Source organism: Heterodontus francisci, chromosome 3, assembly GCF_036365525.1.
Source record: "Heterodontus francisci isolate sHetFra1 chromosome 3, sHetFra1.hap1, whole genome shotgun sequence".
In the NCBI taxonomy this organism is placed as follows: Eukaryota; Metazoa; Chordata; class Chondrichthyes; order Heterodontiformes; family Heterodontidae; genus Heterodontus; species Heterodontus francisci.
Window position 1 is genome coordinate 123,258,805 of NC_090373.1, and position 15,604 is coordinate 123,274,408.

The 15,604-nt window shown below is 43.7% G+C and overlaps 1 protein-coding gene across 1 annotated transcript in view; it reads left to right on the plus strand.

The window, feature by feature from the left end:
- Positions 1 to 447: 447 nt before the first annotated feature.
- The window catches only part of LOC137360379 (glycoprotein endo-alpha-1,2-mannosidase-like), a 281,877-nt gene continuing 266,720 nt past the window's right edge, over positions 448 to 15,604 (plus strand). Inside the window, exon 1 of the mRNA XM_068025873.1 lies at positions 448 to 567. The gene's annotated coding sequence lies outside the window, so the exon portion shown is untranslated. The remainder of the gene's footprint in view (positions 568 to 15,604) is intronic.

The window sequence follows — 15,604 nt, forward strand, 5'->3', positions numbered from 1 at the left end:
TGAAGATGGTGCGAGGGGGGGGCGGGCTGGGACGGGGTTGTGAGGGGGTGAGCTGAGAGGGTGGAGCAGGGAAGGGGACGGGGGGTGGGGGGGGGGGGGGTGGAAGGGGGGGGGAGGGGGGGTGGAATCTGGTGCAGGTAAATAAGCCATTTCCTCAGTGCCCACCATCGACGTCCGGAAAGCTCATCCACGTCCTTCGGGAGGTGAAGCATCATTTGGCAGACTTAGAGGTGATTACATTTGCTAAGGGTTTTTTTTTTGCAGTGGTTTAAATAAAGGCATGCAGCATTGCCGACAGTGCGCTGCAGATGCTCTCCGAGCCATCTCCCGCGGGCGCTTTGAAGTTGCGGCCGGGGGGGCCGTTCGTGGATGTTTTGGGTGTTCGGGGCACCTTTTCACAGGACTTCTCTCGGGTCCCGCAGCTCCTTCTTCACCTCAATGGACTTACCGCATGCCGTGGCTGCAGACACTCTGGACTGTGAAGACAGCAGGATCGGAGATTAAAGTATCGGCAGCTGTGCTCGTCAGTTTCATCCGGATCAATTTCATTGAGAAAACAAAGAGCAGGTGTGGCTGGGGGAGGGCAGTGGGCCCAGGTAACATACACTAAACTAACTGTTAACTTTTAGATAGGGCTAAAATGAACTGATTTAAAGAGCCAGGGGAATTTAAACAGTTTAAGAGGGCAGATTGGGGGAGAAAACGTTAGGGATGGGAGCAGATGGCCATGGATAGAGTTGAACAGCAAGGGAGCTTCCAGCCCAGGAGCCATCTTGAAAGCCTTTCTTAAATAAGGATATGATTGTATCATAATGGTGGGTGCAAGCAGTCTGCATGTAGTGCCTGCTGATATCCCTGCAAGCCTTCTTCCATCTTGTACCAGTTGAAGCAAATGCTGTAACTGGGATGTTTAAAACCAATTCTCATCAATTTTAAATCTCATCTCTAAGCGAGTGTTACAATGTAAGAAGGTTCATCTTTCTGATCAGATGTTAAACTAAGGCCCTGTGTGGGTGACCAGCATTATCCCATCCTAAGGAGATAAAAGTCATGCTATACTTAATTTGAATATATTATATACCTTAAATAAAAGTGTCACCCTTGTCACAAATTCAGAGCTACCTTAAAAACATAAGAAATAGGAGTGGGCGTAGGCCATTCGGCCCCTCGAGCCTGCTCTGCCATTCAATAACATCATGGCTGATCTGATTGTAGCCTTAAATCTACTTTCGTGGCTGTCTCCATAACGCTTGACTCCCTTGTAGATCAAAAATCTATCTAACTCAGCCTTGAATATATTCAATGACCCAGCCTCCACTGCTTTCTGGGGAAAAGAATTCCAAAGATTAACAATCTCTGAGAAGAAATTCCTCCTCATCTTCATCTTAAAAGGGAGATCTCTTATTTTGAAACTGTGCCCCCTAGTTCTTGATTCCCCCATGAGGGGAAACATCCTCTCAGCAGCTACCCTGTCAAGCCCCCTCAGAATCCTATATGTTTCAATATGATCAACGCTCATTCTTCTAAATTCCAATGAGTATAGGCCTAAACTGCTCAATCTTTCCTCATAAAACAACTCCTTCATCCTAGGAATCAGCCAAGTGAACCTCCTCTGAACTGCTTCCAATGCAAGTAAATCTCTCCTTCAGTAAGGAGACCAATACTGTACACAGTACTCTAGGTGCAGTCTCACCGTTGTCCTCTCCAGCTGTAACAAGACTTCCCTACTTTTAAACTCCATCCCCCTTGCAATAAAGGCCAACATTCCATTTGACTTCATAAATATCTCCTGTACTTGCAAGATAACCTTTTGTGATTCATGTATCAGGGCACCCAGATCCTTCTGTACTGCAGCATTCTGCAGTCTTTCTCCATGTAAATAATGTTCTGCTTTTCTACTCCTTCTGCCAAAAGTGGACAATGTCACATTTTCCCACATTACATTCCATCTACCAAATTTTTGCCTTCTTGCTTAACCTATCGATATCTCTTTGCAGAGACTTTGTATCCTCCTCATAATGTGCTTTCTTACCTATTGTTGTATTGTCCGCTAATGTGGCTACAATACACTCGATCTCTTCATTCAAGTCACTAAAATAGATCGTAAATAGTTGAGGCCCCAGAACTGATCCCCAGTCACAGTTTGCCAACCTGAAAATGCCCCATTTATCTTTACTCTCTGATTCCTGTTAGTTAATCAATCCTCTATCCATGCTGATATATTACCTCAACATATAGCCGCGCCCCCCACCCCCCCACCACCCCATCCCACCTCCCCCATCCGCACCCCCACCCTTTGTTTCTTGAATCGAGGTGTTACATTTGCAGTTTTCCAATCTGCTGGGACCTTTCCAGAATCTAGGATATTTTGGAAGATTACAACAAATGCATCCACTATCTCTGCAGCCACTTCTTTGAAAACCCTAGAATGCAGGTCCAGGGTACTTGTCAGCCTTTAGTCCCATTAGTTTTCTTAGTTCTTTTTCTTTAATGATAGCGACTATTTTAAGTTCCTCCCTCCCTTTTGCTTCTTGATTTTGTGCTATTCTCGGGATGACTTTTGTGCCTTCTACTGTGAAGACAGATACAAAATAGTTGTTCAAAATCACTGCCATTTTCTTGTTTTCCATTATTAATTCCCCAGTCTCATCCTTTAAGGGACTTTAGCTACTCTCTTCCATTTTATATATTTGTAAAAGCTTTTACAGTCTATTTTTATATTTCTTGCTGGTTTACTCTCATACACTAATTTTTCTGTCTTCATTTTTTATTAGTTATCCTTTGCTGGCTTCTAAAATTTTCCCAATCTTCTGGCCTACCACTAACCTTTGCAGCATTGTACGCCTTTTCTTTCAATTTGATACTATCCTTAACTTTGTTAGTTAACCACTGATGGTGCATCCTTCTCTTAGAGTCTTTCTTTCTCAATGGAATATATCCTTGTTGAGAACTATGAAAAAATCTCCTTTAATGTCTGCCACTGATTCTCTGCCATCTTACCTTTTAACTTATTTTCCTAGTCCACTTTAGCCAACTCTGGCCGGAATTTTACACTGTACCAAAGGCCCCGCCCACTGGCGGGTGAGAGCCCACCTCCACTGGGCCTGGAAGCCACGCAGCGATTTTACGTGGCCCAGGACCTTAGTAGGCTTCAGTCGGGACTTCCATCTGAAGGAGGAAGTCCCATCTCCAAGAGCTTTTTTTTTTATATGTTCGTGCGATTTGGGCATCACTGGATAGGCCAGCATTTATTGTCCATCCCTGATTGCCCTTGGGAAGGTAGCAGTGAGCTGCCATCTTGAACTGCTGCAGTCCTTGGGGTGTAGGTACACCAACAGTGTTGTTTGGAAAGAAGTTCCAGGATTTTGACCCAGCAACAGTGAAGGAATGACAATATAGTTCCAAGTCAGAATGGTGTGTGGCTTGGAGGGGAACTTGCAGGTGGTAGTGTTCCCATGCATTTGCTGCCCTATCCTTCTAGGTGGTAGAGGTCGTGGGTTTGGAAGGTGCTGTCGAAGGAAGCTTGGGGAGCTACTGCAGTGCATCTTGTAGATGGTACACACTGCTGCCACTGTGCATCGGTGGTGGAGGGAGTAGATGTTGAAGGTGGTGGATGGGGTGCCAATCAAGCGCGCTGCTTTCTCCTGGATGGTGTCGAGCTTCTTGTTGGAGCTGCAATCATCCAGGCAAGAGGAGAGTATTCCATCACACTCCTGACTTGTTCCTTGTAGATGGTGGGCATGCACTGGGGAGGATCCGGAGGTGGTTTACTCGCCGCAGAATTCCCAGCCTCTGACTTGCTCTGGTCGCCACAGAATTTATGTGGCTGGTCCAGTTCAGTTTCTGGTCAAAGGTGACCCACAGGATGTTGAAAGTGGGGGATTCAGTGATGGTAAAGCCATTGAACATCATGGAGAGAGGGCTATATTCTCTCTTGTTTGAGATGGTCATTTTTTTTTACTTGTTTTTTTCTTTTTTCTTTTTTTTTCTTTTTTAAGGTGGCCTTTATATCCCAGGCCCCTTTTACATTTTTCATGTTGAGGGGTCTTTATTCCTCAGGCCCTCTTTATATACATATTTACAAAAATAACTTTATTAAAATAGAAAAATAAACCAAAACTCAAATTAAAATGCCATTCTCGGCGTCGATGATGCACTCCAGTCCCTGCGGTGCCCACCGGTCGCGGAAGGCCTCAAGCGTGCTGGCGGACACCGCATGCTCCCTCTCCAGGGACACCTGGGCGCGAACGTAACCACGGAAGAGGGGCAGGCAATCCGGGAGGACGGACCCCCCGACGGCCCGCAGCCTGGACCTGTGAATTGCCACCTTGGCCAGGCCCAGGAGCAGACCAACGAGGAGATCTGGCATTTGTGTGACGTCAATGTTACTTGTCACTTATCAGCCCAAGCCTGGATGTTGTCCAGGTCTTGCTGCATATGGATACGGACTGCTTCTGTATCTGAGGAGTCGCGAATGGTGCTGAATATTGTGCAATCATCAGCGAAAATCCCCACTTCTGAACTTATGATGGAGGGAAGGTCATTGATGAAACAGCTGAAGATGGTTGAGCCTAGGACACTACCCTGAAGAAATTCTTCAGTGATGTCCTGGGACTGAGATGATGGATATCCAACAACCACAACCATCTTCCTTTTTGCTAGTTATGACTCTAACCAGTGGAGAGTTTTCCCCCTGATTCCCATTGACACCAGTTTTGTTTGGGTTCATTGATGCCATAGTCAAAAGCTGCCTTGATGTCAAGGGCAGTAACTCTCACCTCACCTCTGGAGTTCAGCTCTTTTGTTCATGTTTGGACAAGGCTGTAATGAGGTCAGGAGCTGAGTGGCCCTGGTGGAACCCAAACTGAGCATCAGTGAGCAGGTTATTGCTGAGCAAGTGCCACTTGATAGCACTGACGATGACCCCTTCCATCACTTTGCTGATGATCGAGAGAAGCCTGATAGGGCGGCAATTGGCCAGGTTGTATTTGTCCCTCTTTTTGTGCACAGGACATACCTGGGCAATTTTCCACATTACCAGGTAGATGCCAGTATTGTAGCTGTACTGGAACAGCTTGGCTAGTGGCATGACTAGTTTTGGAGCACAAATCTTCAGTACAATTGCCGGAATGCTGTTGGGGCACATAGCCTTTGCAGTATCCGGTGCCTTCAGCTGTTTATTGATGTCACGTAGAGTGAATGGATTGGCTGAAGACTGACACCTGTGTTGCTGAGGACTTCAGTGGTAGGGCAGGCAGCTGCTCAGTCCCAGCAGCACCACTGACAGCAGTGGTCACTGCTAGGACTGCGCCCAGCCAGGACCAGCAAGATGGAGCAGGCTGTGGAATGGAAGTAAGTGTGTGGGACCTCACCAGGGACAACATGGCTGGCACCCGGTGAGGCGGAGGGAGGTGGGGGTCGATCGAGAGGACAGTGGACATGGTCCAGCGGGGGTGACCTTTGCCACTGGGGTGGCCTCCGTGGGTCTCAGGACATCATATCAGGAGAGCCACCCACCCATCCTGCAAAGAAGCCGCCAGGTAATACTGGACGGTCTCCTCAACTCATGAAATTCCCAGCCATCGCTCGTGCCCCCTCCCCCTGCAGTCCCTGCTATAATCCACATTAATTGCAATTACCTCAAACCTGTTGGATAAGTGCAAGGGCTGAGGCGCCTCCATTTCTACTTTCTGGATCCCCTTACCTGCCTCATTCGTGGTCACATCCTCCTGTCCCTGAGAATGAACTAAATCTGAAGTAGCAGATGAAGAGTGACTGCATCCTGGAACAAAGTGTCCAGATAACTTTGCCCCTCCCTGATGCATCGCAGCATCCAAATCTCAGACTCCAGCTCATCAACTCTGAGTCGAGGTTCCTCGTGCTGCAGCCAATTACTGCAGGTGTAGTTGCAGTGAATCACACTGGTGTCCACCAGCTCCCACATGCTACAGCTACAACACATCACCTGCCCTGCTTTCTTTATTGTGTTTTATTTAACTAATTAGATTTCAAGTTTAGAAATATCACTGATAATTTGAAGTTATATTATGCAGTTTAACTAGTTAAGCTACACATTAAATACAATACTTATATCCCTCCAGTACCAGTTTAAACTACTTCCCCAGTTTAGAAAGAAAAATAAAACATTAAAACTCACAAACCAAACACCTACCTGCTCCCTACTTAATTCCTCCTGGCTTCAGTTTTCAGGTCTCAGTCTCCAGCTCCCTCTCTTGGACCACTGCTTGTTCCATAAAAGACCAGAACAGCACTTCCTCCCTCACTGTACCAAATTCCCACACTTACCAAATTCCCGAGTTAAGCACTCTGTCATGCAGCACACAGTTGAGCAGAACTTTGTGCTACTTAGAAACCTTTGCAGGTTCAATGATATTAATTGCTCATCTCAGTGGAATTCACACCTCTTACATGCTGGAGTAGACTCACACTCCCCAATATCTACTTGTACATTCATGTAACTGAGAGATATATCAATAGTACCCCTTTGTGATCTGAAATGGATATTTGTCTCTTTCACATGCTCCCCACATGCCTCTCCAAGTTTTTCCAAGATGAATCAAGAAAATAACTGATATGATGAGGCTAATTAGAAACAATTAAGTTGCTTTATTTCTCAGCAAGTTAACAAATGAAGCAACTGTTATGATCAACCTTCTTATTTCAATTAGTACAACTCTTCTACATATAATATGCAAATAATGAAAATGCTATGTTTCCTCACATCAATTCAACATATGTTTGATTTAAAGAAAATAACTAACTGCCCTTCCGAATGTTCCTGCTGAGCCTAGCCAAAGCTTAACTCCACAGATTTCAGCTTAAAACCTAACTGTCATTGCAGCCTTTACTGAACCTGATTGTTGATATTTCTATCTTTGTTTTTATTTTCCTGTGTTCAAAGCTGAGTGGCAGAGACCAGAGTGGTTTTTTTTTACCAATTATTGAGGCAGGCTAGAGAATTGTTTATTATATACTGCATTTGGGCAAATCAACATCAAGTTCTATCCCATCATAACAAAGAGCTTTGTCTCGACTTTAGAAAAAAAACCCTACGCGAATTTCAGTTTGCTGAAAACTTAAGATTTAAAAGTAACTTTTTTTCAAATCCTTTCTGTGGAATAATGGTCATGAAGGCCAGTTTCAACATTCAAAAAGTATCTGAAAGATTGTGCTTGATGCAAAGTTGGTAGGGAATCAGTTATACAGATCAGAATCTGATTTTACAGCCCCAGACACCTCTTCTAGACCAATGCTAACAGTCACAGTAACCAACAATTCTATCTGTACTTGCATACTGTTTGAAATTTCTCAGTCCCTTTCTCTCTGGGGGCCACCACAATGTAAGCAACATGTCAACTGCTTCAAAAGCTGAATACCATCAGCGTTGCACTGAAAATGTGATGACTCTTAGATTCAGCCTCACTCAATATCAAACTGTAATTTTTGCTTCAGATCCTGAGCAAATTTAACAAAGCACCTGAGTGAATGACAAAATCAGCAGTATTTTTGATCATATCAGAGGAATTTAAAGCAAAACTAAGAACAGCATCAAGTAAATGGCAAAGGTTTTGGATCAGAAAGAATTTGAACTCCAGCTTAACCTTTTATAAGTCCTTGCACAGCTTCCTCATATAACTCACTGAGCCACTGCAAAGGTACACACACCTTTCTATGGTTTTTCAAAATGATTTAGTAATTTCTGGATCAATGATCATGTCATTACAGGACTCCACAACTTTTAGGTCAGACATAACATTGTGCCTGGCTTTTCCAAGATTTTAGTCTGTGAATGTGAATGATACAGGAATTTCTGGACTCCCATCTGCCTCATGGATATTATCAATTATCACAGAAGGCTGGAAATCTCAAATGAAATCTCTTTATGTTAAACATAAATCACAAGTGTTTAAGGAAGATATTTTCCATACATTTGGTGGATTCAGCCAGTTCTTGGCAGCAGGAGCTCTCTTACAGAAAATGTTATCAGGCTGCTTTAAACTAGCTCCAGACCTCATCATGGCACATGTGAATTCATAAGCAACTTCCTTTTCCATCATCAGATTTCCTTTTGAATCTAATGATTGTTTCAACAAGGGACATCTGGCTGGAACCATGCTCATCTTTGTTTGGTTCTTAGGTCTGGCATTTGTCTTATATGAGTAACAGTTTTTCCAGCGACACACAATATTTTTATATTGCAATACTAATGTATCAAAACTCTCTCAATTCTCAAATACTCAGCAGTACAATGAGGACTATTACCATAACCTTTCAGAGGTAGGGTCTGTGTGGCATCGCTGCACTGGAATTTGGGGCTTCCTAAATCATAATGAGTCATGCATTACGGCATTAGTGACTGGAAGAGTAGGTACACAATTAATTCAGAAAAGGAAATATGAACATGTAAATCTTACTCTGCTTTGTGTGATTGTGTAAGTAGAAGTTAGGTGTTTTACTTAGTCTGCAGCGAGTCCTTTCTGAGAATATTTTATGAGCGCTTTTGTTTTGGTAATTTTTGGTGTTTTATCAGTGACATTCTCAGCATCCCTTGCCCTGGGATTGTATTAGAAGAGTGCACTTCATCTGCCCAAGCTACTGTGTACCCAAATTTAGTAGAGTGAATAATTATTCCTGGAATCAGGGTGGGGTGTGGGAGGATAGTGGGGGGGATGGTGGTTGGCGGAAGCAGAAGCATGTGCAGCTGTGCAGCAGCCTGGAACGTACCTCACAGGCCTTGATCCATGTTAAACACCATGCCGGCGCATAGTGGGCACGAAAAAAAAAGTGCTGCACAATGATAAAACGGCCATGCACTATGACAAAATTTTACAGAGAACATTGACTGCGGGACACTCAGGCTGAGATTGACCACCAGCCTTAGGGCCTTCTGGCTGCTGTTAGAGGACTGCAGCCATAAAGCCTCCAGGCCCAAAGATCTTATCCAAAGACTGTTGCCTTACTGCCTGGCCCACTCAGACTCTTCGATTGGTGGGGGGGTGGGCAGTGTTTTTGGTGGTCCCATGCATATTGCCCATCATCAGCCTCTTGGAGTGTCACTGGAAATGGATAGTCTAGATGAAAACATAGAAAATGAGGCAACAGGACCAGGGTGCCCTTGCCCACTTCATTACCATGGCTACTCTGACCCTATATCTATTTTATGTATATGCCCTGCTCTGTCCCTTAGGAGAATGCCTCAGAAATTCTAAGGCACTGTAAAAGGTATGAAGATGCAGTATCACAGATCCATGCCCCCTTTTCCTGAGCTTTGTGCTTGAAGAATAAACATTCCCCAGCTGCTTACCACATAAAAATCAACCACACTGCCTGCAATCTTTTATGCCTTGGTAGAATTTTTCAGGTTAAGTTGTTTAAATCCTAACACCAGAAATCAAAAGTATGCTTTTAAAGCATTAAATACCAGATTGATTATTCTTTTAATGGGGGGAGGCGGTGGCGTACTGGTATTGTCACTGGACTAGTAACCCAGAGACCCAGGTATTGCTCCTGGGGACATGAGTTCGAATCCCACCACAGCAGAAGGTGGAATTTGAATTAAATTAATAAATCTGGAACTTAAAGCTAGTCTAATGATGGCCATGAAACCATTGTCGATTGTTGTAAAAACCCATCTGGTTCACTAATGTCCTTTAGAGAAGGAAATCTGCTGTCCTTACCTGGTCTGACCTACATGTGACTCCAGATCCACAACAATGTGGTTGACTCTTACATGCCCTCGAAATGGCCTAGCAAGCCACTCAGTTCAAGGGCAATTAGGGATGGGCAATAAATGCTGGCTTGGCCTGCGACGCCCACCATCCCATGAAAGAATTTTTTTTAAATGGTGCTGTGGGTAAATTTACTGTCTGGTGCATAACTGGATGAGGACAGAATTGAGTCGTCCTGTTAATGCTTGCCGTTCCAGGTAGATACATGAAGAATGGTCACTTGGGTAAAAGCTATCAATCCCCATGACAACATATCCCAGTGTGAACTGCTGTCTGAGAAAAAAATGGCGATGAGGGGAGACATTCTGAAGGAAAATCAGATGAAGTAAACAACAAGTAAGAAAGATTTATTGTGGATTAAAGTGATTGGGCGCATAGCACAAAAAGCACATGACTTCTTTTGAAGGCAGCAAAAAATGTTTTGTAGTTGTTACCATGGCCATGAGTTTAGGGAATATTTAAATGTGTTCATTTAGTTTTGTGTTCATTGATGATAATGTGGTTTCCAAAGGCATGCTTGGTTTGTAGCTGGTAATATTTTTGCAGCTCATGATTGAAGGGATACAGCTGTTTGTTTTGAAAAGTGAAATGATCTGTTATGACCGTAGCCTTGTAAAAAATACATCTCATGGGTGTCATTTCCTGGACTGAGCAATCCAGCCCATGATGTACAGTAGAGTTGGGAGCTACAGAACAGAAATTGAACAATAAATAGTTACTAGCTCCTGGATCAGAATGTTAAATTTAGTTGCCTCCAACTAGAATTGTTCTCCAGTGTGATACAAATAAGATATGCAGAACTTGAGTATTGCTGAAAATAGAGACATGTTGTTGAAGCTTTTCGTCTTGCACTCATCAGGACAATCTGCAAGAATAACCAATGTAAGGGAAAACAACAACTTTATACTGTATGAGAACAGAGTGCTGATTGGTTGGCAAGTGAACCCTGATTGGTAGAGGCATTGCCATGGAGAATGCACTGGTTTATGGATATCTGACAGTTAACTGCCAAGCTTTGTTTGAAATTTAAACCAAGCAGCTTGATTCTGATTGGTCAAGGCATTGCCCAGAGGAATGAACCAGCGAATAGCTGTCACTTATTTCGTTCAGCGAAAACAAGCGCATTGTTTGCACATATTCTTTCTGTCTGCAAAGAACAGTGCCCTGTGTATTAATATATGTAGCTTCGAGTACGTGCAAATGCACCACACTGTGAGCCCTACTGACAATCTTAAATTGGTTGCCAGTGTAATTCTTAGCACACTGAGGATTATTTAGCAAATGTTGTCCAATCGCGGAATCACATCTAATGTTGGACACTGTTTCGAGTTTTGCAAGCATGGGCTGGTTGGGTACAGCCTGTACCTTGCCCGTTGCGAACAGCAGAGGGGACATGTTGTTTGATATGATCCACCAGTCTTTGGAACATATGGCCTATATACATAGCATCACACTGGCAATGAAATTCATATATCACATTACTCATTTGCGTGATAGGCAGGGCGTCTTTTTGGTTTGACAGCAGCATCCTGTTAGTGGCGAATACCACATGTGTTGCTACTGTATAGTAGCAGCGTGAGGGCAATACGAAAAGCTTCAACAACATGTCTCTATTTTCAGCAATACTCAAGTTCTGTACTACTAAACGACTATTATATGCAGAGCTGTCATTTGGAGTGTCTGACTGCAATCATTCAATTCTGTAAAAATATACAAGATTTACTCTTTGGATTCACATTAAACTGAATTTCCACTTATCATTAATAATAACTTTAGTCAAATAAATATTCAATTGGCCAGCCTGGAATAATAAGAACGTTAAATAATCCTGAAGGAAAGATGAGTGGCAGACCTGCAATATAAATTCTCATAACCTGAAACACTGTTCTGATACATCCCATATCCTGAAAATCCCTGCCAAGCTTCCTTTATTTAAACATGGTTCTTCTGCTTATTGGATCATAGAATCATAGAATCATAGAATGTTTAAGGCACAGAAAGAGGACACTTGGCCCATTGTGTCTTTGCCAGCCGAAAAACAATCCACCTATTCTAATCCCACTTTCCAGCATTTGGTCCATAGCCCTGCAGATTACGGCACGTGAGGTGCATCTCCAGACTCCTTTTGAATGAGTTGAGGGTTTCTTCCTCAACTACCCTTTTAGGCAGTGAGTTCCAGACCCCCACCACCCTCTGGGTGAAATTTTTTTTTATCATCTCCCCTCTAATTTTTCTATCAATCACTTTAAATATATGCCCCCTAGTCACTGACCTCACTGCTGAGGTGAATAGACCCTTCACCTCCACTCTATCCAGGCCCCTCAAAATTTTGTACATCTAAATCTAATCTCCCCCCAGCCTTCTCTGTTCCAAGGCAAACAACCCAAACCTATCCAATCTTTCCTCATCGTTGTACTTTTCCAGTCCTGGCAACATCCTCGTAAATCTCCTCTGTACCCTCTCTAGCGCTATTACATCATTTCTGTAATGAGGTGACCAAGACTATACACAGTACTCAAGTTGTGGCCTAACCAATGAGTTATACAGTTCCAACATAACTTCCCTGCTCTTATATTCTATACCTTGTCTAATAAAGGAAAGGATTCCATATGCCTTCTTAACCACCTTATCGACCTGTCATGCTACCTTCAGGGATCTGTGGACATTCACTCCAAGGTCCCTCACTTCCAGGAAAAGTTCATTGTGGACTCTGTTCAGTGTGTAAAGCAATGCATCTTTAGTCTATAATCTTCTGTCTGGAGACTAATATATAACAACGGCCTTGTAGACAGGAACTACAGGGCAATAACACAACCAGTGGATTCAGACGAAATTGTAAACCTTATGAGTGAAGCTCAAGCGGTTTGTCTGCATTCTCTTAACCTGGAGATTGTGTCACTGCCTTGATTCCCTCCTACCTACCATTTTTAAAATATTGTCAAATCCACGCACAGTGGGTCATGCTGCTTTTACGCGGATATGTAAAATGGGTGACAGCGAGTCAGCAACCCAATTTATATCTTTCTCGCATTTTACCTCCATTGAATGTGTAAATTGGATTGCCGATTCGCTCTCTCCCATTTTACACCATCCCACAAAGTCAGCATTACCCCAGTGGTCTTGATAGAATCACACTCTTAGCAATGTCTTAACAAATGCAATTTCTCAATGCTGCTCCTTGCACAGTGGTTAATTAGACCTACTACACACAGCTGTGTTGGCCTTCTCCCCAATATATACATATGTAACATTTTTATCCATGGGATTTGTAAGTTCTTATTCGCATGCCACACTGCCTCAGACCATTGTAGCATGACTTCAATCAGCATATAATGCAAACTTTAGTAACTTAAGAAAATGCATAGTGATTGTTCGGCTGGTAAAGGTTGTCACAAAGTCTTTTTAGTAGCGATGTCTGTAAAAAACTGCCCTATATTGTGCAGCATGATATGTTAGCCCTTGGTAGCCAAGCAGAACTGCATCTGCCATCACTGTGACTGAAGCGTTTACCAAAAACACTTCGATTCAATTTCAAAGAAATATTTTTGGAATTCTTAAATTGCAAGAGAAAGTGGCCTCATTTCTTGAAAGCAGAGTTGAAACATGAAAAGGAGAAAACAGCTTTGAAGTCTTGAATCAGATGTGTGAACTCTGGTAGCTTCTTGTATGTTTTATGAATATCCAAGGAGACTGTTATCTGTTTGTAAAATCTTCAGGCTTTTAAATGTTGAGGGTTCTTTTATTATTTATTTGATCTTTGACATTTGCGTGCTTTTAATGTCTACAAAATGCTAACCCTCTTTCTAGATCCTCTGAATACTTTTACTACACTTCCTGTAAATGCAAACTTTCACACTTCCAGTTTTATAAATGTTCATTTACCCAGAATAAAAGGGCAAAATTCAGACAGCAGTGCTACTCTTAAACAGAGTGGGATCTATCTTGAGTGCTCTCATCTGGCATTATCAGGTGGTAATGGACTCAAAATGGAGTTTGTAGACTTACTGTCCCTTTAACAGTGGCAATGTGATCAGCTCCATTTTAAAAGGGCTTTCGTCCAAATGTCCAAAGTGCCTACCTGTTTCAGGCTATAGGCTCCTTTGAATATGGAAATTGGGGTCCAATAGGATTGGGACTTTAGATAGGAGCTGGCCTGAAACTATGCAGTGCATGCTTTGATCAGTTTCTTGGGCAATGGAAGTGAAGATGCTCTCTAAAAGCCCACAAAAGTAGTTTGGGCCACTACCAATCCTGAAATGACCTGCAAGGTCTTCCTCCACCAAGGTTGCATAGCCCCAGAGAATAAATGCATCATTGATCTCAGGGTAGGAGCCCAGATCCTCCTGCAGGTGACCTCTGCACTGACCCTGATAATGTATGCAGGGCCAGGCAAGTCACCGATTTAAATAATCCCAATAGACACCTGTGCCTCCAGCAACACATCCCAACATTCCAAAAGAGGGTGAAATGTGCAGCCTATGTTGGAGGGTGTTGGAAGGAGCTAGCAGCCTTTTACCCTCTAAAGGAGTTTGCAATTTTTCAAAAATTTGTTCAGGGGATGTGGGCATTGCTGGCTAGGCCATCGATAATTGCCCTTGAGAAGGTGGTGGTGAGCTGCCTTCTTGAACCACTGCAGTCCTCGGCATGTAGGTATACCCACAGTGTTGTTAGGAAGAGAGTTCCAGGAATTTGACCCAGCGACAGTGAAGGAAAGGCGATATAGTTCCAAGTCAGGATGGTGTGTGGCTTGGAGGGGAACTTGCAGGTGATAGCGTTCCCATGCATCTGCTGCCTTTGTCCATCTAGTTGGTAGAGATTGCAGGTTTGGAAGGTAGTGTCGAAGGAGCCTTGGTGAGTTGCTGCAGTGCATCTTGTAGATGGTACACACTGAAGCCACTGTGCGATGGTGGTGGAGGGAGAAAGTGTTGAAGGTGGTGGATGGGGTGTCAATCAAGCAAGTAGCTCTGTCCTGGATGGTGTCGAGCTTCTTGAGTGTTGTTGGAGCTGCACCCATCCAGGCAAGTGGAGAGCATTCCATCACACTCTTGACTTGTGCCTTGAAGATGGTGGACAGGCCTTGGGGAGGATCAGGAGGTGAGTGGCTCACTGAAAATTCCCAGCCTCTGACTTGCTCTTGTAGCCACAGTATTTGTGTGGCTGGTCCAGTTCAGTTTCTGGTCAATGGTGATCCACCCCGCACCCCCCCACCCCCCAGGATGTTGATAGTGGGGGATTCAGCGATTGTAATGGCATTGAATGTCAAGGCTAGATGGTTAGATTCTCTCTTGTTTGAGATGGTCATTGCCTGGCTCTTGCGTGACGCGAATGTTACTTGCCACTTATCAGCCCAAGCTGGATGTTGTCCAGATCTTGCTGCATCTGGACATGGACTGCTTCAGTATTTGAGGAATCGTGAATGGTGCTGAACATTGTGCAATATCAGCAAACATCCCCACTTCTGAACTTATGATGGAGGGAAGGTCATTGATAAAGCAGCTGAAGATGGTTGGGCCTAGGAAACTACCCTGAGGAACTCCTACAGTGATGTCCTGGGACTGAGATGATTGACATCCAACAACTACAACCATCGTCCTTTGTGCTAGGTATGAACAAGGAACAAAGAACAGTACAGCACAGGAACAGGCCATTCAGCCCTCCAAGCCTGCTCCAATCTTGATGCCTGTCTAAACTAAAACCTTCTGCACTTCCAGGGACCGGTATCCCTCTATTCCCATCCTATTCATACTCCAACCAATGGAGAGTTTTCCCCCGATTCCCATTGACTCCAGTTTTGCTAGGGTTCATTGATGTCATGCCCAGTCAAATGTTGCCTTGATGTCAAGGGCAGTCACTCT